Below are 24798 nucleotides of genomic sequence, written 5' to 3' on the forward strand. Positions count from 1 at the left end.
AATCGTTTTCCGTTTGTGCTCTCTGCTATGCTACGTAGCCGTTCGAAATCACAGCAGTAGCGGGAGCAGGGCAATATTTTTATTGAAATTGCTGCTATGTAGCAGCAAATGCAAACACTGGAAATAAGTACCGTAATCATTTGTTTCGTTTGTAGTCTTTCTTATTTGTTTCGGCTTGCTATGATTTTGTTTTTGTTTGTTCGGCTTGATACATTCAGGAACTACGAAACACAAAACTTCGAGACTTTTCATCTCGTTTCATTCGTTCCGAAGCAATATTATGAAACCAAATATAGGAAAATTTGTAAGTATTTGAAAGACTGAGGCAAATGAGTGTATTCGTGCAGGACTCTAGTACCTAAGGAACTATTATGTCATACCTTCACATATTGTAGGGTTTCGAAGAGTACTCTCTCTCTCTTTTCTAAATATCTAATCTCCTGCCGCCAAATGCCATATATCTAATATTTGGTAAATGATTAAGATTTTTGTCTTGTTGCATTTGCAAATAAAAGATCATCATCAGTGTTTTCACTCTGTCTGAGCAAATGTAATCTAATCTTTAGAGAACTCGTGACAGTGACAGTGACAGCCATGTCCGTCTGTCCGTCCGTCCGTCTGTATAAACACGCAGATCTCGGAGACTATAAGAGCTAGAGCCAGAAAATTTGGTATGCGGACTCGTGTGGTATGTACAGTTATCGAGTTTGTTTCAAATTTCACGCCCCCTTACGCCCCCAGAATTTACATAAAACTGTTTTTCTTAAAAATTATAACAGATAGAAACATCAAATTCGGTTTATATACTCGTTTAGTTAGCGCGCAGAATAGTTGTTCCAACTTTTTGCCACGCCCCCTTCCGCCCCCGCAATTCACATAAAACTGATTTTCTTAAAAACTATGAAAGCTACCGTAGGTATGTAAGCCAGCCTAATAGACGCGCAGATATTGACTATTTAATAATTTTGCCACGCCCATTTCCGCCCCCGCAAATTAAACAAAACGGATTTTCTCGAAAACTAACAAAGCTAGACTCACCAAATTTAGTATGTATACTGGCTTAGTATGCGCGCAGAATATATGTATTTTAATACGTTGCCACGCTTACTTCCGCCTCCATAATTTAGAAAAAACCGATTGTCTCTTGCAATTTTTTGACCATCGCGATCAATTTGGCAGACTAATTAATCTTATCTATTTCTATCAAACTACCAAATTTGACTATATATTGAATATATGTATGAACGTATTTTGCTACGCGATCCATAAGGGCAGAATTGGCCGTTGGCTAGTGGCGGCGCTAGAGTGCTCGTGTGTTTGTAGAGTAAAAGATAGCATATGGTATGAGGCATGTTAAAACAATTTAATAGACATACATTTGGTTTTCGAAATTTTAAATATTTGTTTCACCTGGTGTATGGAATACCCAAGTCGGCGAGACGACTTACTTACTTCATTATTTTGTATATATTTATACCCTTGCAAAAAGGGTATATTAATTTTGGTCAGAAGTGTGCAACGCATAGAAGGAAGCATTTCCGACCATATAAAGTATATATTCTTGATCAGCACGACGAGACGAGTTCAAATAGCCATGTCCGTCCGTCCGTCCGTCCGTATGTCCGTCTGTTCGTCCGTCTGGATCAACGCAAACTCCTCCTAGACCCTTGGGAGCTACAGAGCTGAAATTTTGCATGTAGGCTTGTATATACTGCAGGCGTTGTATATCTCGGATTCATCCGGATCGGATCACTATATCATATAGTTTCCATACAAATGGCAAAGTCACGAACATTTTCTGACCTATTGTCATGAAATTCAATATTGGTGCGTTAATTACACATATAAACGACTGTGCCAAATTTGATCAAGATCAGGTGACTATATCATATAGCTCCCATAGGAACGATCTTTCGAAAACAGTGACTTTGGTCAATAACTTTGTTACTTTTGACGCGATTGCTTTTAAATTAAATATTTGTTAGTTTAATATATCTGTTAATGACTGTGCCAAATTTGATAAGGATCGGGTAACTATATCATATAGCTCCCATAGGAACGATCGGTGAAAAACAGTGACTTTGATCAATAACTTAGTTTTTTCCTATGCTAAGATTATAGGCCGTCCTTTCGCAAACATTAGCCTTTAGCCTTTAGCCTATAGGTAAGGAAAGAGTTACCATAAAAGTTGCAAGGGTATACAAAAGTTTGTAAGTTTGACGTGGTCGAAGTTAGCCCCTGCCCTCTGGTTTAATATCATTTTGATGCGTTGCAAGACAGGGGAGTTTAAGTGGAAGAGAGCCTTGATAAAATGTTGGTTGGGAGTTAAATGCACAAAGTATTATGAACATTTTGTCTACCCGCATCTGACTGTCTTCCTGCCTCGTGTCTGGTGACTCAAGTCTCGAGCGTTTCTCCTCTGACTTCAATACTCTTCTCTTTCGTTCTTGCTATCGTTCTTTAAGTGTCAAATTGAAATTTATACGAGACAGAAGTACACACAGACACACAGCAAGCGGAGCTTAACTTTTACAATGCATCAATAAATTGCATTATCCTTAATTTCCCGCGTTTTTCCGGTCAACACTGGGCGACATTTAACCCGCACGCAGTTCTCAGTGTTGGCCTCCTGCTGTGTCAGCAAAAAAACGAAAAAAAAGTATATTCTTATATATATAAAAATAAAAGTTGCTTGTGTAAGTGGAAGTAAGTAGACGAAGAGTAAGTATAGCAAGGGGAAACACAAAATGTGGAGCAAGTGCAGAAATTCGAAAAATACGTTTCATTAAATACACACGCAACAGAGGGGCACACACACACATTTATACAAAGATTTAAACATTAAATTTCTATAGAATTTTCTTAAACTTACACTTTTAAAGAATGCTTAGGCTTGCATGCATAGATGAATTATTTACAATTAATGTCCACCAAGAGTTCACTTTAAATATAATATTTAAGAAAAATTAATGCTTATTCCTCTGCATGCAAATAATATTAATTCCACTATAGATCTGTTAATAAAACCATTATCCTCTAAATTTCTCACAAACTTAGTCAAAACAAAACTCACTGCATATTCTTAAGTTAAAGTTAACAATCTTTATTAAGATTGAAAATATTTCATATCTCACACAAGTAGGAGGCAGTGCAAATATTCATACGAGTCATATGAATGTAGGATTGCGTGAGAAACCCTAATCGTATCAGAATACCAATAACGATATTAGTTTGATAGATATCGATAGATGGTCAATCAGAGAGAGAGAGGAAAAGAGAAGCTTGAGTTGCTGGACGAAAAGGTTGTGTTGGTCTCGTTAAATTAAAAAGTGTTCAATAAGATGGTTTCTTTTTCTTCTGTTAATAATTAAATAAAAATGATAAGCTAAGATACATACATAAAAGCAAAGTGGTGTGAAGAGTATATTTTATTTTGGTCCAGTGGACTCAGCCTTTCTACATGAATGTGAAAATACAGAAAGATTTTGCATCAAAAGGTGTTGCACTCAAAAATTTTTTTCTTCATGGATGTGGAGCTCAAATCGTTAAACGTAAATTTAATACAAATTGCTGATTCTGGGTCTCGAGTAATGCACTCTACTTATTGCGATTCTGGTTAAGTTTGCGTACCTGGAGTAAATGAATATTAATTCACAACTGATGCAAAGCCAAGAAAGTCTTGACTCTTGAACTCACCCCACGACGATAAGGTTTTTTTTCATCCTCTGACATTTTCATCCAGGCTTCCGCGGCTTTATTAACTAAGGACTTTTGTTCCATATCCTTATTCTTGATCAAAAGGAACGCAAGAAATGTAAGTATGTATTTGAAGTTTTGTACCGATTCATTTCCCTGCGTCTTGAACGAGTGACATTTAGTCGAGCGGCAGCCGGACTAGATTTCGTAACCTTTGGCTTACGTGGTTTCTTGGCCTTGCGAATGGCATTCTTTGGTGAGCGTAAATTATTTTTGCAGTCATCGTCAGTCAAGAGTGGAACCTTTGAAAATAACTCCTGTTCACTTTTGCTTAGTCTATTCCACATACGAACTGCATCTTGTGTGGAATCCAACATATATTGTTGCCAGAAAATTGAGAATCCTGGAGAGGCGCACTTTTTTATGTTTTTCATTATCAGGGATATATCCATTTTTTGTCAATTAAAAAGAAGATCTCAAAAAGTTCAAATTCTTTCAAAATTGTGTCTACCTGTAAGTGAGTTTGAGGGATTTGTTTAGTAAACTAAATAGATTGTTGATTGAAAAAGCAACGATTGAGAGATGACATAAAAATGGAGAAATCTTTGATTAAATTAACTAAGGTACTAGATTGTCCTTACCGTTACCTTAGTTATCATTGTTCTTAGGACAAAATTTTAATCATATTTTTTGTCAAAAACGCCATCAACTTAACCATTGTCTGAACAGTTTCTCAGTTTTTGCTTTGCAAATTCGAAATGTTTCCATCTACTCCCTTAAGACTTTTCGAAATTACATTATCAATCAATTACTAAAATTAAGCGTTTAAATGAGTAAAGAAACTTTTTTTAAAATTTAACTTAAGTTAACTATATTCAATTCAATTTAAATAACGAATGATCACTTAGACGGGACACAAACCGATTAGCAAGCTTGCTTCATTTCAAGCATCTCAAACTGTGGTTATGAAGTAAGTAAGTCGTCTCGCCGACTTGGGTATACCATACACCAGGTGAAACAAATATTTAAAATTTCGAAAACCAAATCTGTCTATTAAATTGTTTTAACATGCCTCATACCATATTCTATCTCGCTCATTCTACTAACACACGAGCATTCTAGCGCCGCCACTAGCCAACGGCCAATTCTGCCCTTATGGATCGCGTAGCAAAATACGTTCATACATATATTTTGCATGTTTCTAGTCCGATTTTAGTCAAATTTAGTAGTTTGGTAGAAATAGATAAGATTAATTAGTCTGAAAGAGACAATCGGTTTTTTCTAAATTATGGAGGCGGAAGTGGGCGTGGCAACTTATTAAAATACATATATTCTGCGCGCATACTAAGCCAGTATACATACTAAATTTGGTGAGTTTAGCTTTGTTAGTTTTCGAGAAAATCAGTTGTTTAATTTTCGGGGGCGGAAATGGGCGTGCAAAATTTTTAAATAGTCAATATCTGCGCGTCTATTAGGCTAGCTTACATACCAAATTTAATGTCGGTAGCTTTACATAGTTTTTAAGAAAATCAGTTTTTTGTAAATTCCGGGGGCGGAAGGGGGCGTGGGAAAAATTTGAAAAAAACTCGATAACTGTACATGCCACACGAGACTGCATACCAAATTTGGTGGCTCTAGATCTTATAGTCTCCGAGATCTAGGTGTTCATACGGACGGACGGACGGACAGACGGACATGGCTAGATCGACTCGGTTGTTGATCCTGATCAAGAATATATATACTTTGTGGGGTTGGAGTTGCTTCCTTCTGCCTGTTACATACATTTTGGCGACTTTAATATACCATTTCACCCTATGGGTGTATGGAATAAAAAGCTTTCACCTACATTTTATGAATCTGTTTGCTGCAGCTGGCCGAGTGGCCCCCTTCCCTTTTGCCGCTTGTTTCCCTCCCCCTGCCCAACCATCAGGTGAAGTCAAGTTCACAATAAAACCCTCAACACTTCGCCTTGGCGCTTTCAGTTGGCTGCTGGCGCTTGGCTGAAGCGACGATCGGGAAACGTAATACAAACGGGTTGAAAAACAACAAAACCAAAAAAGTTTAATGCTATAATAACGGGTTTTACGTTTCAATTTCGGGGTGCCAGAAAAAAAAATTTTGTGTGACCATAAATTACCCTTCAGTCGGTTCAAGTAATTTTAACTATTAAATTGACAAAATCATTGCAGCAAATCACAATTCGTCTTCTATTAGCAGCGCACGGTGCATTATTTATGTAGATTCCTAGCTTAAAGAGATCTCTCTCAAGAGTTCGAAATTGAATGACACAAATGTCCTTAGATACACTGACTTACAGATCTGGTTTACATACATACCAACCTGCTCTACCTTTTTGGACATTTTTTTAATGGCATTGTTTCTGGTTTTAACTTTACTTACCGAAAATTCAGTATAAATCACAAGAATGACACATCAAATTTTTAGAATGTACTTGAAAAAAGACAGAATATTTCTTGAATTTTTGTGTGTTCTTGTATGTTTGTTGTGTTTTATGAGAATGAGATTTATTGCAAACGGCTTGGTATATGGTCAAAAATTGTTTGGACAGATTACTCTGAGGTATACCGACTGAAAACATGTAGTATTCTATGAGAGAGATTTATTCTAAACAGGGTATGCAAATAGAAGGAAGTTAAATATTAATTAAGCACCTATATAAGATCCGCTTTGACTTGAATTTCAAGACAAACTTTAACCAGTTCATAGCAAAAAATATATTTGAATAAAAAAGTATTCCACATTTTCAATATAATTTTGGTTTAATCACGCATCTATTTTCTTGTCAAGGTTTTTCAAATTCTTTATTCAAATCAATTAAAAATATTCCCAAGTAAAACAAAAAAAAAACTATTTGCCAAAGGCAAACTGAGGCTTGTCCCAGCCGTGAAATGATGTCTGAAGTAGCATTTACAATTTGACGTTTTTTTCTTGTCAATATCTGCAAAAAAACATCTGTCTTCATCTATTGTTTGTTTTACTAACAAACTGCTTTTCAATTTAACAAGAAAAATGTTAAGTAGAGCCAAAAAAACGAAAAAAAAATTTTCAAAACATCATTTTTTTTTTGAAGCTGAGTCAAATTATGCAAATTTGTTTAGGAACAAAATAAAGTAAAAGAACGTCACCTGACGTCATAAATTATATGGCGGTTTAATGTGGTTTCAACTGGTTTATAGTGATGAAAAAATCTGGGAACGAGAGTGTTACAAAATCTTCAACATTTCAATATTATTAAAATTATTTTTGGAAATTATCCCTTTTGTTTGCTGTGGCTTTCAAAACTGTTTCTGCTTCTTTCTAAATGAAACTTAAAATAAACTTTATTTATTTTCAACTCAAATAATAACTCTAATGGCGAAGAGTTTCTGCCACTTATAAGTTATAGTTTTCATTCATTGTATTACTTCATGTGTCATGTGTGTTCACTGACGTTTTATAAAGTTTTCTGGGAATACCGGCTGATTATTATAATTTACCTAAAGCCCCACAAAAGACTATGCCCAATTTTATTGAGTTCAGCGGCAGACAAACAATCAACACGCTGGCATTTGTATGCAAAAACATGTTTTATGGCGTGCTTGTCACGCTCATCGCCAAAGACATCGATCGACTTGTTGCCGAATAAAGAGAAATATATTCATATTCATCGAAAAATTATCGTTTAATTGAATGTTTGATTTTTTGTGTAAATGATTTTTATCACACTCGACCATATCTTGCAATACTTACACCATAAATTGGTTGTTCTTAATTCGATATCGACCAATAAAAGACCTGCACTGATAGTCAAGAGCCAGACTGATTGCAAATGTTATAAAGTTCATATTTGCCCCAAAATGTCATATGATATTTAGGCGAAGAAAAGTTAAGACTTTAAATAGTAACCTTGGTTATAAAAGTGAAAAAGTCTTTTTTTTTTTTATAGCGGACGTTGACGAAACCATGCGCAGTACGTTCAAGTGGCCCCTACGACACCAGGACAAAGCCTGTAACGCGCGAGCCCAAGCAGATAACTGCCCACCTCCCACCCGACCGACCGAGGGGTGCAGCCTTATAACGCACGGCACGAATCGCGTGGACAAAATACACAATAGAAAAGACAGACAAACACATAATACTATAGCTATCTATTAACTAAATGGGATAGGATAGATGTTTTAAGCATATTAATAGAAAACTCTGAGCCGATTACAGGGGATAGAAGATTGTAATCAGAGCAGAGGACCCTAAAAGGTTCATGCATAGCATAGTTAGACGAACAACGACTAAGGGATAAAGGTATCAAAGGATGTCTACTCTGTCTACATGGTACCGACAGATTCACCTGAGCTAATAACTCAGGCGAGTCGATATCACCAATTAGGAGCTTGTGCATAAAAATGACACCAAGCATAATTCTACGGTTAGTTAGGGACGGAAGGTTAATCAAGAGAAGTCTACTAGAATACGAAGGCAAATTGACATTGCGATCCCAGTTTAAGCCACGAAGAGCAAATAGCAAGAACTGCTTTTGAACGGATTCTAGTCTAATCTGGTGCGACTCATATTGAGGTGACCAAATGCAAGATCCATACTCTAAAATAGGACGGACAAGCGAAGTAAAAAGAACTTTAGTTGTATAGGGGTCATCAAATTCTTTTGACCATCTTTTAATGAAACCCAGGACACTCATGGCCTTTGCGACCGTAGTGGAAATATGGGTGTTAAAATTTAACTTATGGTCCATAAGTACGCCCAAATCATTCATATTATTTAGACGTTCTAAAGAGCTGTTGTTTAGAAAATAAGTGACCAGTTGAGGAGAGTTACGAAAAAAAGTCATTACCTTACATTTGGTAGTGTTAAGATTTAGTAGATTAAACTGGCACCAGGATTGAAAGTTTTTAAGATCAGCTTGTAGACGACTAAATGAATCTGTATCTTTATAAGTAAGACAAAGCTTGACATCGTCAGCATACATAAGCACACGCGAATGAACAATGACTGATGGAAGATCGTTAATAAATAGTGTGAAGAGCAGAGGGCCAAGATGACTACCTTGAGGTACACCAGAAGTCACAGAAATGGAAACGGAAAAAGAAGACTTAAAAAGTACCTTCTGTTTTCTATTTGTTAAATATTCTCGAACCCACGAAAGGAAAAGGGGTGGAAACCCAATGTCGCTCAGCTTAGAAAGTAATAGGGTATGATTAACGGAATCAAAGGCTTTGCTGAAGTCAGTATATATGACATCAGTTTGTTTACCATTTTTGAACCCCTTGATAATTATTGATGTAAATTCTAAAAGGTTAGTGGTTGTAGATCTACGTTTCACAAACCCATGTTGGGATGGCGAAATAATAGAGCTGCAAAAATGTTGCAATTGAGAAGTTATAATTTCTCAAAAGCTTTCGGAATAGCGGACAATTTTGAGATACCTCTATAGTTAGAGGCTTCGGACTTTTTGCCATTTTTATGCAGAGGAATAATATACGACTCCTTTCAAATAGATGGAAAAGAGGAAGATTCTACAGACAATAGAAACAATTTTAAAATGGGTTTACATAATGCGTTTGCACAGAACCTGAGTACACATCCAGAAATACCGTCTGGCCCCGGAGAATAAACAGGTTTAACTAATTTAAGTTCGCTAAGAATAGAACTTTCATCAATCACTGGATTGAAAATGCAATTAGCCTTTTTTAAATGATAAGGATACGGACTTGCTCGATATTCCGTTGAGGAATAAGTTGTTTTGAAAAAACTCGCAAACATATCGGCAATTGCCTGATCAGTGCTCGCTTTTTTATTTTGAAAAGACAAAAAAGATGGGTGCACAGAGGTCTTACGTTTAGAATTAACAAAATTATAAAATTGTTTAGGGTCAGAAGAAAACTGAAGCTTACACCGCTGAAGATAATGCTTATAGCATTGCGTATTAAGCATCATGAATTTTGAACGAGCGACTGTATACAGAGCATAGTCTGATGAACGACGTGGTTTTTGAAACTTCTTATAATATCGTGTCTTCACATTTTTCAAATTGAATAGCTCGCGAGAGAACCAGGGAGGTTTGTTAAGCCGCTCCAGTCTACCAAGAGGCACACAAATATCAAAGAGTGAATTCAGAGTATCATAGAAAAAACGAACAGCCGAGTTCATATCACTACAATTGTACAGATAAGACCAATCGGTAGTAGCAATGTTTTCATTAAGGCTGGCAAAGTCAGTCTTACGAAAGCACCTAGTTAGAGGTAACTCATTTGAACCAAGTAATGGTGAAAGCAAGGGCAAATCAATTTTTAAATTTAATGTAGGATGAAATTTGTCTTCTGGAAGAACAAATGGTTCGATCCTAGAAACCTCACAATAAAAAGTATCCAATACAAAAATAAGATCTAACGATTTTCCATTAGAATTTAAGACAGGATTGACTTGAGATAAAGATAAGCCTAGAAGGCCATCAATAAAGTCATGTGACAAAGAGGGCAACAACGTGGTAGATTCATCTGTTAGTGACCATGCTAAAGCGGGTAAATTAAAATCACCTACAACTATGAGCATGTCTTGACTCGAAACTAAAGAGGAGACAAACTGAATTGCCTCTAAATGATTTAAATATACCACCATGTCTGACAATGGTGGAATATAGGAACAAGTAATGAAAGCATTAAAAGATTTAAAATTTACTTTAACACCGACAAACTCAATCTCCTGGGTACTAGAAAATTGAATCATTTCAGATGATAAAGCAGCATCAACAGCTATCAGAACTCCACCACCTATGCGAGAAATCCGGCCAAGTCTGAAAATAGAAAAGTTTGTGGAAAAAACCGATGCATCAGCAATATCAGGTTTTAGCCACGTCTCTGTGAAAGCTAGAATGTTATGCTCAAAAGAAAGACTATCTACATAGAGATTAGGAAGTTTAGATTTCAGTCCTCTAACGTTCTGGTAACCCAGGTTAAGGGACGAAGCTAGTTTTTTGACACACCAGCAGATGCTGATGTGGCAGGAATAGTATTAGTTGTTGTTGTAGGCAAGCGAATCGGTTGCCGATTTTTCTTTTTTACAGTATATTCCTTAACTATTATATGTTTAGGCCAAAAATCTTCTCGACATATAGTGTCGAAGATATTGGCAGAAACACTAATTTTAAAGGACGAAATGTCCCGAGAATAAGAAAATTTAAACTTTTCCACCGCAATATTCGAGACGTTAACTTTCTTCCGAATATAGGCTATTACATCATCAGATGTGACAACAGGGTCTAGCCTAGAAACAAATATATGTTTCTTTGGTGGTATGCCAACGAGAGGCCGCGGTCCCGAAGCGTCAGCCGCAGTAGTAAATTGGACAAGTCACCCACTGCAGCAGTCAACTTGTTTACGGGGCCCTCAATACTTTTAGAACTATCGGCAATTTCCATTGGAATGGGTAATTGCCCAGACACATCGGACACTACAATAGGCATCGTTTTTAAGAGATCATTCCCAGGTGATACCGGTAATTCATTACTAATAGCATTCACAACCGGGCTCTTAAACGATATCAATTGCTGTACATTAGGAGTGGACGGTGCATGAGACCGGTCGGGGACGATAAGAGACGCTGGCGGATCTACAGATACAGAAACACCCCAAGGACTGGTCCTTTTACGTTTCGGAGACTCATTCATAAGCGATAAACTTCTGAACTGAGTCTCCACCGCAGTAAACTCCGCTTGGAGTTTATTAAAACCTGCCCTTAAAGTGTCAAAACTATCTCTAGTCCGCCTCATGAAAGAGCGCATCTCATTCTCGACCTCCCGGCAAGCATCACATCCATATTTTAAGCCACCTTTAGCAATAGACTCCTTGATTCTGCCTGTGTAACCTGCACACTTAACGTGAACCGCATTGTCACACAACCAGCAAAGAATATAATCATGGGAGTCAACCAAGGATGTAGGATGAAATTTGTCTTCTGGAAGAACAAATGGTTCGATCTTAGAAACATCACAATAAGAAGAATCCAATACAAAAATAAGATCTAACGATTTTCCATTAGAATTTAAGACAGGATTGACTTGGGATAAAGATAAGCCTAGAAGGCCATCAATAAAGTCATGTGACAAAGAGGGCAGCAACGTGGTAGATTCATCTGTTAGTGACCATGCTAAAGCGGGTAAATTAAAATCACCTACAACTATGAGCATGTCTTGACTCGAAACTAAAGAGGAGACAAACTGAATTGCCTCTAAATGATTTAAATATACCACCATGTCTGACAATGGTGGAGTATAGGAACAAGTAATGAAAGCATTAAAAGATTTAAAATTTACTTTAACACCGACAAACTCAATCTCCTGGGTACTAGAAAATTGAATCATTTCAGATGATAAAGCAGCATCAACAGCTATCAGAACGCCACCACCTATGCGAGAAATCCGGTCATTAAAACCTGCCCTTAAAGTGTCAAAACTATCTCTAGTCCGCCTCATGAAAGAGCGCATCTCATTCTCGACCTCACGGCAAGCATCACATCCATATTTTAAGCCACCACCTTTAGCAATAGACTCCTTGATTCTGCCTGTGTAACCTGCACACTTAACGTGAACCGCATTGTCACACAACCAGCAAAGAATATAATCATGGGAGTCAAACGCATTAGTGGCAACTATGCAATTATTTTTTGAGCAGACAACCATTTTATCAAAAGTTTAATTTAATTACAAGAGGAAATACAAAAAAATAATAAATAAAAATTCTGTAGGTAAAAAATCTGTGTATAAGAATATACTGACCAGTTCTGACACAAGGGTTGATGTGCAGAGTAAGCCTTCACAACTAAAGAATAAAAAGAAATGAAAACACAAAAACAAAAACACGTATCACAGAGTCGCGGGTAGGCAAAAGACGAGAGCGCAAATCAATCAAGAATAGGAAAGAGCGGGAGAGCGCGTCAAATTGAACACATGCAACAACAATTTGTACGCAAGAGCGCGAGAGTTAGTTAAAACGGTAAAGACACAAAAGCAAAAGAGATAAACAAAACAACAACACCGCTAATGCAAGTATTGTTGTAAGTTTTGATTTTATTTAAATTTAAACAAAAACGACAGCAAGAACCCGCGAAATGAAAATGAAGTAAGTAAGTCGTCTCGCCGACTAAGGTATACCAAACACCAGTAAAGCAAATATTTCAACTTTATTAAACAAATGCATTTTCACATGCTTCTTACAAGCATATCTTAGTACCTCGCTCACTCAATCATACGAGCTCCCTAGCGCCCCCACCAGCCAACGGCCAAGTCCGGCCTTATGGAAAAACGTTTATATGCATAACTCGACTGTTTTTTGTCCGATTTTGATCAAATTTGGTGTTTTGCTAGATATTAGTATTAAATTTAAGTGTGCCAAATTTGATTGCATAAGGTAAAAAAATACGGGAGATAATCAAGTTTTTCAAATTACGGGGGCGGAAAAGGGCGTGGCAAAATTTTTATCCATACAAAATGTGTGCATTTACTAAGCGAATATACATACCAAATATGGTGTCTCTAGCTGGAATAGTTTTTGAGATAAACGCTTTTTTTAAATTGCGGGGGCGGGAAGGGGCGTGGCAAAAATTTGAAATAAACTTGATCACTCTACATACTACACGAGTCTACATACCAAATTTGGTGGCTCTAGCTCTCACAGTCTCCGAGATCTAGGTGTTCATACGGACAGACGGACAGACGGACGGACGGACGGACGGACGGACGGACGGACAGACGGACATGGCTAGATCGACTCGGTTGTTGATCCTGATCAAGAATATATATACTTTGTGGGGTCGGAGATGCTTCCTTCTGCCTGTTACATACATTTTGGCGACATTAATATACCATTTCACCCTATGGGTGTATGGTATAATAAAATTCGGATGTTGTAATTATTATTAATAAAACCGATAATTTAAGAGTTATGTAAAAGTATTTAATCGCGAGAAAAAATAAAAATTGATAAGCGCAAAAAAAACACGTCCGTCCTCTGCAACGAGTGAAAGTTTTTTTTGTGGAGTACTTCGGAGCATTTTATGATGAGATCTTTGTAGATCATATTTAATGTTCAATGGAAAAGTTTACAATCAATTTCACAAGTAAAGGGATAACTCTCTCAATTAGTTTATATATGAACTCTGCTAAATTTCAATGTTGATTGATTTAAAATAAACATATTTTATTTACCTACTTCATGAATTGCTTTTATTTTTGATACAAAAATCCCGTTCATTGACACTAATTGACGAGTCGACAGTTTAACACTTTCCTTACACAGTTTGAATAGCTTAATCAAAAGACATTTTTCTCTTACTTTTTTCTTTTTTTCTCCACTTAACTATTAGTCAGCGAAACAAAAAATGTTTTCACAATAAAACAATTTGAATTCCATGACTCAATCAAGTCTCGGAAGCAAATCAATTAAATTTTAATAGACATCATAAATGCCAATATTCGCATACGTGTTTAGATTTATTTAAACTTATAATAAAACAATAAAAATAAAGAACAAACAAAAAATGAAGTAAGTAAGTCGTCTCGCCGACTTTGGTATACCATACACCAGTAAAGCAAATATTTCAAGCATTTTTACATGCTTCTTACAAGCATATCTTAGTATCTCGCTCACTCAATCATACGAGTACCCTAGCGCCCTCACCAGCCAACGTCCAATTCCGGCCTTATGGAAAAACGTTTATATGCATAACTCGACTGTTTTTTTCCGATTTTGATCAAATTTGGTATTTTGCTAGATATTAGTATTAAATTTAAGTGTGCCAAATTTGATTGCATAAGGTAAAAAAATACGGGAGATAATCAAGTTTTTCAAATAACGGGGGCGAAAAAGGGCGTGGCAAAATTTTTATGCATACAAAATGTGTGCATTTACTAAGCGAATATACATACCAAATATGGTGTCTCTAGCTGGAATAGTTTTTGAGATAAACGCTTTTTTTAAATTGCGGGGGCGGAAAGGGGCGTGAAATAAACTTGATCACTCTACATACTACACGAGTCTACATAAAAAATTTGGTGGCTCTAGCTCTTATAGTCTCCGAGATCTAGGTGTTCATACGGACAGACGGACAGACGGACGGACGGACGGACAGACGGACATGGCTAGATCGACTCGGTTGTTGATCTTGATCAAGAATATATATATTTTGTGGGGTCGGAGAAGCTTCCTTCTGCCTGTTACATACATTTTGGCGACTTTAATATACCATTTCACCCTATGGGTGTATGGTATAAAAATGATCAAAATAAGTTCCCAAAATTGTTAACCGGTTTGTTTTAGCCGGTTACATAGGCGTTTGCACTTGACCGTCAAAAATGCAAACATAATTAAATTCTTTGTTTATTAATTTTTATTTCATGGTAATTTATGCGATTAACTAGTTTTGCTTATTACTTGATTTGAGTTTGTTATGCCAATTTCAATAAACGCGAAAAGAGGTGTAAATTGTTTAAACAAATCAGCAAATATAATAAATGACTTATATCAAAAAATCAACAAATGAAATGACTTGTTGTAAAGCGTTTTATCTCAATTAACATGTTTGTTGAAGACAATTACTATAATTTGTTGCAATTTTTTTATAATTTTAGAATACGGGTATTACCCCTTATAAATTAGTTGAAAAGGGAAAGACTGTAAAGAAGTTGACAATGTTAAGAAAAACATCACTTCGACTCGCACAATTTATCAATTATTTTTATTTTTATTGTTCAAAACATTGCCAAATGAAATAAGGGTTAATGAATAAGGAACAAATATGATAATATACAGTTTATTAATTGAGCAAAGAACATTTTTGATAAACCATAAAGGACAAGTTAGAAGTAAATTAATTTTTCTACTTTGAACATATAAGAATACTTTAGAATCCTCCTTCTTTTATCTAGCAGAGAAATATAATTATACCCTTGCAAAAAGGGTATATTAATTTTGGTCAAAAGTGTGCAACGCATAGAAGGAAGCATCTCCGACCATATGAAGTATATATATTCGACGAGTTCAAATAGCCATGTACGTCCGTCGGTCCGTGCGTCTGTATGAACACGCAGATCTCGGAGACTATAAGAGCTAGAGCCATCGAATTTGGTATGCAGACTCGTGTGGCATGTACAGTTATCGAGTTTGTTTCAAATTTCACGCCCCCATACGCCCCCAGAATTTACATAAAACTGTTTTTGTTAAAAAGTATAACAGATAGAAACATCAAATTTGCTTTATATATTCGTTTAGTTAGCGCGCAGAAAATAGTTGTTCCAACTTTTTGCCACGCCCTTTTCCGCCCCGCAATTCACATAAAACTGATTTTCTTAAAAACTATGAAAGCTACCGACATTAAATTATGTATGTAAGGTAGCCTAATAGACGCGCAGATATTGACTATTTAATAATTTTGCCACGCCCATTTCCGCACCCGCAAATTAAACAAAACTGATTTTCTCGAAAACTAACAAAGCTAAAGTCACCAAATTTAGTATGTATACTGGCTTAGTATGCGCGCAGAATATATATATTTTAATATGTTGCCACGCCCACTTACGCCTCCATAATTTAGAAAAAACCGATTGGCTCTTGCAATTTTTTGACCATCGCGATCAATTTGGCAGACTAATTAATCTTATCTATTTCTATCAAACTACCAAATTTGACTAAAATCGGACTAGAAACATGCAAAATATATGTATGAACGTATTTTGCTACGCGATCCATAAGGGCAGAATTGGCCGTTGGCTAGCGGCGGCGCTAGAGTGCTCGTGTGTTTGTTGAGTGAGCGAGATAGCATATGGTATGAGGCATTTTAAAACAAATTAATAGACATACCTGGTGTATGGTATACCGAAGTCGGCGAGACGACTTACTTTATTTTTATCTGTAAGAACTATGTGTTTGAATGCTCCGGGGCTTATCTGATTGTCAGTTATACAGCCTCCACTTGTCCCCATTAGTTGAAATTCTACATTCGCAGCAAATAGTCGATTTCAAATAGCCATTTCTCGTTCTCGTTCGTTACAGTTCAGACCAATTATGGAATCAGTGCAGCAGAATCACAATCCTGCTTTCATTGGTGATGATGGACGCAGCACAGCCAGCACTGTGGTTATGTCGGTAAGTGGTGAACGCTTTAACTAGAATGCTATGAACTGAAATCTATTAGCCAACTAATCATCGATTTTGTTAGCCAAACCATGGATTCCGTTCACCTGCCACCGACAATGCCGACCGGGAGGCTGGCAAATTGTCGCCTGAACGAACTGAACGTGCCACATGGGGCAATGGTATTGAGTTTCTAATGTCCTGTATAGCCAAGTCTGTAGGTCTGGCCAATGTATGGCGATTCCCATTCACAGCGCTCGATAATGGCGGTGGTGCTTTTTTAATACCATATCTTGTTGTGCTCTTTGTCATCGGTAAACCGATTTACTATCTGGAAATGGTAATTGGCCAGTTTTCCAGTCGTGTTTCGGTAAAAGTTTTCGATTTGTGTCCGGCCTTGAAAATGAAGTTGGGGAAAGACAGTGGCTTTTATATGTATTATTAATTTTTTTCGGCGCTAATAATACTCAGCAAATAAATCGAAGTCATCCCTTTTACCACATCAAAGTGTTTGAATTCAAAAATTCAGCTAAAAACTACTTGAAATACAAGAATGACTTAAATTTAAAATATAAATGAAATATTAAATTCAGTATGTGAAAAAGAGATCCTAATTCCAAATCAAAACTTCAGCAACCATTATCGTTTCGATGGGGGCCTTGAATTTGAATTTATATATCCAAAAGTGGTCTAAAATTAAGGATTATTAAGATTCGTTTTGCCCTGCCTTTGTTTGTCAAGCATAAAATTATTTATTCAAGTCGGATGCCATAATTTTTATCAACATCATCATCATCATCAACATCGTCGTCATTATCATTGTTGCACTTTTTGGCTATCAAACGCATTCATATTAACTGGATTGCTCTAGGTGTTGGAATTGGTCAGGTCATATCGATATCTTTGGTTACCACCTACTATGTGGCCATAATGGGTATAATCTTTAGTTATTTGTATGACTCGTTTCGTGCACCGTTGCCCTGGTCCGAATGTCAACCGGATTGGCAGCCCTATTGTGTTGCCTCCAGTTTGGGTAAAACGTCCAAATTGGTCAGCCCAATGACTATGGACCAGCAGCACCTAAGGGAGATCGGGCAAAATGAAAAGCAGGAGCAGCCTGTTCCATCGGCCGAGTTGTATTTCCTGTAAGTGGTTTTGATTCTTGTTGTTGTTGTTAATGGTGTTCGTGCTGGTATGGGTCTTGTTTGTGTGTGTATGTGTGTGTGTGAGTGTGTGTCTGTGTGCATGTTGTTGTGGATAATCTTATCGCGGTTGAAAGCGGTCGCAATCACCGCCCGACTCAAGTATATGGTCTATACCAAAACACTGAAACGTGTATTGTAGCAGGGTAATGTTGGTTCTCTTAAAAACTGACACCGTGATATTCCGATCTTACAGCGGGTCGGGACCCTAATTTGTAACCGTAGCTCTTCCGGGTGGGATGGGTTGTTGCTGCAGTTTTCGAAACATCGCGCTACATATAATTTATTATAGAGTACCTAATGAAACTAAAAGAGAGAACTGCATTCTCGAAAAAAAATGAACAAACGTCTGACTTTTTAATGTCTCAAATAACAGGACAAAAAAAAATATCGCTAAGTTAATCAACTAGCTATCTAACGCGAACTCCTCCCAATGTATGATGTCTACCTCTAGTATGGCTTAGATGTTGGCTGCCATTATGCATCTATACCCTCCCGTCCATGGCCAATAACAAAAGACAAAAATTATGATATGTTAAACCACCCCAAATGCACATTCTATTTCATCATTTTTATGATTATCATGTTGTGGGAACTTAAACTGCTATTCAAAATACATTTTTCTTATTTACTTATTCTTCAAAAACAATTTCATTCGCAAAGGGCATTTTCTTTCTATTCACCGCATATAAATTACTTACTTTACTCAAATCTACGCTTCATTATTAACTATTGTATTACATGTTTTTTTTTTTTTTTTTTTTTTTTTTAATGATTACTGTAAATTATATGAACAACCAGATTTTACCCCGCATTTAATCGTGATGCAGACTGATGCAATAAAGTAGTAAAAATTTTGGTCAAGGTTATTCAAAAAAAATTATTCGCGACACCGAATAATTGATAGCACCTATTGGAATACCCTTATTTCAATAATAACATTATGCAACACTTCTAACGTGGTGATTTAACATAGAGATTATTTATCAAGTAACTACATCTGGTCCCACTGAATTTTTTTTTTTTTGTGAAAACCGTCTTAGTGTAAACAAGTGGTGTGATGTTGCAACGAAAATATATTCAAAGAAAATAAAAGACATCATAATATAAAACATAAAATAAACTACAGTATTCTTTATTGAATAGCTTTGTCTAGTTTTCCAACAGCACCTATATCTTTTAATAATTTTTATTTAATTTAATTCAAAATTTCACGATCATTTGTAAGTGTAGTTTGTATGTGAGACAAACATACATAAGTATATGTGGTCGTCAAACCTTTTTTTTCTTTTGCATTTTAATCTTAATCACCAAATGTTATGCGCTCTAGAGGTAAAAAGGTAAAAGTGATAAAAAGAATACACTTACGTTTTTGAAGAGTCCACCGATGAAGGCTTTCAGCAGCTGGATCATGTGTTTGTTTTTAAGGTTTTTAAATATACTTTTTATGGTTTTGTTTTAATGAATTATACGATTCTATTAGTGTTTTAAATGCTTAATACCGACACACAAACTCACAAAAAAAATTGACTCTAACATAGGTGCGCTGAAAAAGGGTATCTTTCTATCCGTTATAGAATTTACACTTTTAATTTCAATAAAATTTTCGTTTCTTCTGCAATTACAATTATTTTCGTTTACAACCCCGACAAGAAATTAATATTTTTTTTCCAATAATTTTTGTAACTGAGTATGTTCATTTACAAACAAAAATTTTCTGTATGACCACTTTATAATTTTCTGTACTTTTACACACGAATTTTCGCCTTGTGACAGCTAACATTTAAACTTGTCAAACTATGACGTCACTGTTGACTGATGTTTAACATCAGCGATTAAATTATCTCCTTCCATAGAGTTTGATTGAATTGTCGTCTTGGCCATGTGGTGTTGGTGATAGGCCTATGACAGATTATGCCAAAATTTACGTAAATTTTTCCTAGATCAAATAATGTGATTTTAGACGAATGTCAAAAAAAAATTTTCTGGCCGACATACCTTGTAAAAAGAATATAATGTGTAGGCTGAATAACCCATGGTTATAGGGTTAACCACGAGGTCTTTAGGTTAGGCTCACGCCTCCTATGCCTCTGGGTCGAGATTGGTATCCAAAAAAATTTAATTATTCCAACTGCCTTTTCCTTTTTGGTTTGTTTCTGGGCTTACGAATATTTGATTAAACCCGAGTGATTTTAATTATTTGCTGATTTTCACAAAAAAATTTTAACTGTTCACTTTATTCTTCGGGGAATGAAAGCAATTCGTCGTTAAGGCAGAATAATGAAAAGAGGTGGAAGTGCGGGTGGAAGGTTATTATATACAATGGTATATATAGGGAAATGCCCTTCTATTCTCAAAGCTTTCCCTTTATGAAGTTAGCTGCGGTTACGCTGCAAAGCTTCTACAGAGATGCATTATTTCTATAAACGGTTATGAATTCGACACATATTTTTGATCGCACTCGATAGTTTGCGATAAACTCAAATATGCGTCGGATAATTAGTATTTAAATTTACACGCAACCATTACAAACACAGGTAATTCTGACAACCACCAGGAGGAAGATTAACTGGAATTTTAAGGTCGAATGTCCTTCGCATGATAAGTTCCAATTTCTTTCCCCTGCAAAGTTTCCAATAAATAATACGCATTTCCCAATTTCTTCTTAACTCGACATTGCGAGAACTGAGGCCCTAATTTTTTATTATAGTTCTGACTAAAATTGCTCAAGTTAAAATTTCTTTTAAAAACTTCTTGGCCGACCTTAAATGAAACGGGACTGGATCTTAAATTGTATTGCTTTACATTACATTCGTATGCTTTTTTACTATTGTCTTGAATATCCTTACGAATCAAGGTAAGCGTATCTGTTCTACTAAAGGGTATGGATTCTTCTAACAATTGTAAATTTCTCAAAAGTTTATATTCGTCGCCATGATTTATCATATTGAATCCAAATAGAGCCCTTATATATAGACGTAGTCGTACAACGCTCAGTACGAACAAGTGGCCCATATGACACCAGGCCCGGGCCTGTTACGAATGACCCTAAGTAAAGTTAATGTTACAACCTCTACCCACTCCGACCTAAGGGCATAGGCGTATTACATATATAAACATAAATTAAACTAAAGAAATAGAAAATATTAAATGTAATGAGATAATAGGTTACATATAAAAAGAAAACAGGATAGGTATAAATAAAGATGATTACAACTAATTACGAGCGAGGAATGACAAGATCGCAGTTTTAATACCCGGAAGCGATGTTTCGGAACCGATAACGTGCCAAAGTCTGTTGTAGTCACTACATAGTATACGAAAAGGTTCATGCAGAGAATAGTTAGTTGTGCAAGTGGGAAGTATAAGCGGTGTGAAATTGCGGGTCCTTCTAGATGGAACAGAAATGTTAATTTGGCTCAACAGCTCGGAAGAGTCAATCTCACCATTCAAAAGTTTGTAAAGAAAAGTTACACCAAGCATTGTTCTACGATTAGTTAAAGAAGGAAGGTTAATTAACTGAAGTCGACTAGAATAAGATGGAAGTTGTACAGTTGGATCCCAGCGCAAATCACGAAGGGCAAAGAGTAAAAACTGTTTTTGTACAGATTCTAATTTGTTTTGATAAAACTCATATTGAGGAGACCAAACACAAGATCCATATTCTAATATGGGGCGGACTAAAGAAGTAAAAAGTATTTTGGTAATATATGGATCCTTGAACTCCTTCGACCAGCGCTTCATAAAGCCAAGAACACTCTTAGCCCTACTAACAGTAGTCGATATATGCTGATTAAAACTAAGTTTGTGGTCGATTAAGATCCCCAAATCTTTTACAACCAAGGAAGTATTATTAATTTTTTCTAACGGGAAATTATTTAAAAAGTAACTCGTTAATTGGGGAGAACCTCTATAAAAAGACATAACTTTGCACTTAGAACAGTTTAGAGATAACAAGTTAGTCCTACACCACCCCTGAAAAGCATTCAGGTCAGCTTGCAAGGTATGACATGAGAGAGAGTCTACGATGCGATTAGCGATTTTTACATCATCGGCATACATAAGAACTCTGGAATTTAAAAGAACGGTGGGGAGATCATTAATAAAAATGGTAAATAATAATGGGCCAAGGTGACTGCCCTGTGGGACTCCCGATTCAACACAAATGATCTTAGAAAGAGAGGACCTAAAAAGAACCCTCTGCCTCCTATTGCTTAGATATTGTAAAATCCAAGCAAGCAGAGCATCCGGAAAGCCAACTAAATTCAGCTTATGTAATAGTAAGGCATGGTTTACCGAATCGAAAGCCTTACTGAAATCCGTATATATAACATCAGTTTGCTTTTGTTTCTTAAAACCTTGGATTACAAAAGATGTAAACTGTAAAAGGTTAGTTGTGGTAGACCTATTCTTGACAAACCCATGCTGGTATGGCGAAAAAATAGATTTACAGAAATGCTGTATTTGAGACGTCATAATTTTCTCAAACAGTTTAGGTATCGCTGACAATTTAGAAATTCCTCTGTAATTAGTGACGTCGGATTTATTGCCACATTTGTGAAGAGGTAAAATGAACGAATCCTTCCATATAGTTGGAAACTCGGACAGTGTAACGGACAACTCAAAAAGCTTAAGTAAAGGCGAGCACAATGACTCCGCACAGAACCTCAGGACACAAGCGGGAATACCGTCTGGGCCCGGTGAGTATACCGGCTTAATCGTCATTAGTTCCTTAGCTACCGAACTTTGCGTTATAATAGGATTAAGAATACAGTTGGATTTCGTTATAGGATATGGATATATCTGGCTAGAGTTGTACTTAGTAGATATGTACGTAGTCGAGAAGAAGTTAGCAAATAAATTAGAAATAGATTGATCAGAAGAGGCCGAATCATTATTAAAAACTGCAAACGATGGAAGGGAGACAGAATTTCGCTTTGAGTTAACGAAACTATAGAACTCTTTAGGATTTTCGGAGAATTGCAACTTGCAACGTTGTAAGTAATTATTATAGCATTTTGAATTAGAAACAATAAAATTCGATTTAGCAACCAAGTAACGAGACAGATCCGATGATAGACCCGTGACTTTATATTTTTTGTAATACCTAGACTTAAGATTCTTCAGTTTTGACAGCCCCCGCGTAAACCATGGTGATTTTTGCGTCACCACAGGAGACACTAGGGGTACACAGTCATTAAAGATCGAGTCAACAGTGGTATAAAATAAAGAAATGGCGGAATTCATATCCGTACAAGTGTATAAATTAGTCCAATCGGTATTAAGAAAGGCATTGTTTAGTGCGACAAAGTCAGTCTTCCGAAAACATCGGGTGCTTACCGTAGGATCACACTCGGAGATGGGCTCGCGGCTGGGAAACTCAATAGATAACTCTAAAGTTGGATGATAACTATCCTCTGGTAACACCATTGGACTAGTTCTAGATACTTCACAAAAGCTAGGATCAGAAGTAAAAATCAGATCCAGAAATCTGCCAGACGTATTAGAAATCGAATTCAGCTGGGCCAACGAAAGCTCAAGCAGACCATCAATAAAATCATGACACCCAGAGGGCAGCAACGTTTTGCTACCATTAACTGTTGACCAAGTCATAGTGGGCAGGTTAAAGTCCCCTAGGACAATTAATAAGTCTCTGTCAGAAAGTAGTTCAACTATAAATTTAATAGAATCTAAGTGTAGTAAATAGGTTGGCCATTCCGATTGGGGTGGAATGTAAGAACAGGTAACAAAAATGGAAAAACGACTAAAAGATACCTTAACGCATATAAATTCGATAGTACTTGAGACAGGTATTGTTATCAGACCCGATGATAGGGCGGAATCTACAGCAATAAGAACTCCACCACCCCTACGATCAGTACGATCACGTCTAAAAATATTGAAATTAGAGGGTAGAACTGTGGCGTCAAAAACGTCAGGTTTTAACCAAGTCTCAGTAAAGACAATTAGGTCAAAATCAAAAGACAGACTATCTACAAAGAGTTTAGTAAGTTTAGTATTAAGGCCTCTGACATTCTGATAGCCGACAGAGAAGGAAGTTGTTAGTTTTTTGATAGAGTAGAAGAAGGAATAGATAAGGAAGGAGTGGAATAGATGAGGAAGAAAGAGGAATAGATGGTGAAGGAATCCTTGTTTGGCCCCGTGTCTTCTTTTTTCTGGATGTAAACTCCTTCACAATTAAGCTTTTCGGCCAGAAGCTAGAACTGCAGATACAGTCAAAGAACTCAAAGGGAACACTGATTTTAAAAGATGAAATTTCTCTAGAATATGAAAATTTGAACTTTTCTATTGATATATTGGTATATGGTGAACATCCTAGAGACTGATGAAGTGCTGACCAAGGAGAACAAGATATATGTGTTAAATATTTATCCCATTCTCGTTGATCCTGTTTTAAATATGAGCGCACCGCACACAATAGCGATCTATTAACTCTTTCAGCTGCGTTACTCTACGGTGAGTATAGCGCAGTAAAATATGCTTAATTGCTTATTTAGATCGAAAGGCTTCAAAGGCAACCGCCTTGAACTGGGATCCATTGTCGCTGATAATAATTTCTGGTACTCCATAACAGTGAAAGATTTGCTTTTCTAAAAATTCCTGAATCAAATTTGATGTAAATTTTTTCATTGGGCAAAGCCAATGGAATCTGCTAAAATGATCAAGAACTATAAGCAAACCAATATGCCCTGATTTACTTCGCCGGTATGGTCCTAGTAAGTCAATATACAATTTTTGAAACG

The 24798-nt window shown here is 36.4% G+C and overlaps 1 long non-coding RNA gene and 1 pseudogene across 2 annotated transcripts; one reads left to right on the plus strand and one right to left on the minus strand.

Annotated features, from left to right (window-relative positions):
* Nucleotides 1-3410: 3410 nt before the first annotated feature.
* Nucleotides 3411-6288, minus strand: LOC124461191. 2 transcript variants are annotated; one of them, XR_006954966.1, is made up of 3 exons: nt 6097-6288; nt 3697-4207; nt 3411-3630 (listed from the first exon to the last, which is right to left on the minus strand). It is a non-coding gene; the product is annotated as an uncharacterized LOC124461191 (long non-coding RNA). The 2 variants fall into 2 exon arrangements; XR_006954965.1 differs by lacking the exon at nt 6097-6288 and having other exon boundaries at nt 3697-4327.
* A 10423-nt stretch (nt 6289-16711) lies between these two features.
* Nucleotides 16712-24798, plus strand: part of LOC6637796 — a 29245-nt pseudogene continuing 21158 nt past the window's right edge.

The sequence above is a fragment of the Drosophila willistoni genome, unplaced genomic scaffold (assembly GCF_018902025.1).
Source record: "Drosophila willistoni isolate 14030-0811.24 unplaced genomic scaffold, UCI_dwil_1.1 Seg253, whole genome shotgun sequence".
NCBI classification, from domain to species: Eukaryota; Metazoa; Arthropoda; class Insecta; order Diptera; family Drosophilidae; genus Drosophila; species Drosophila willistoni.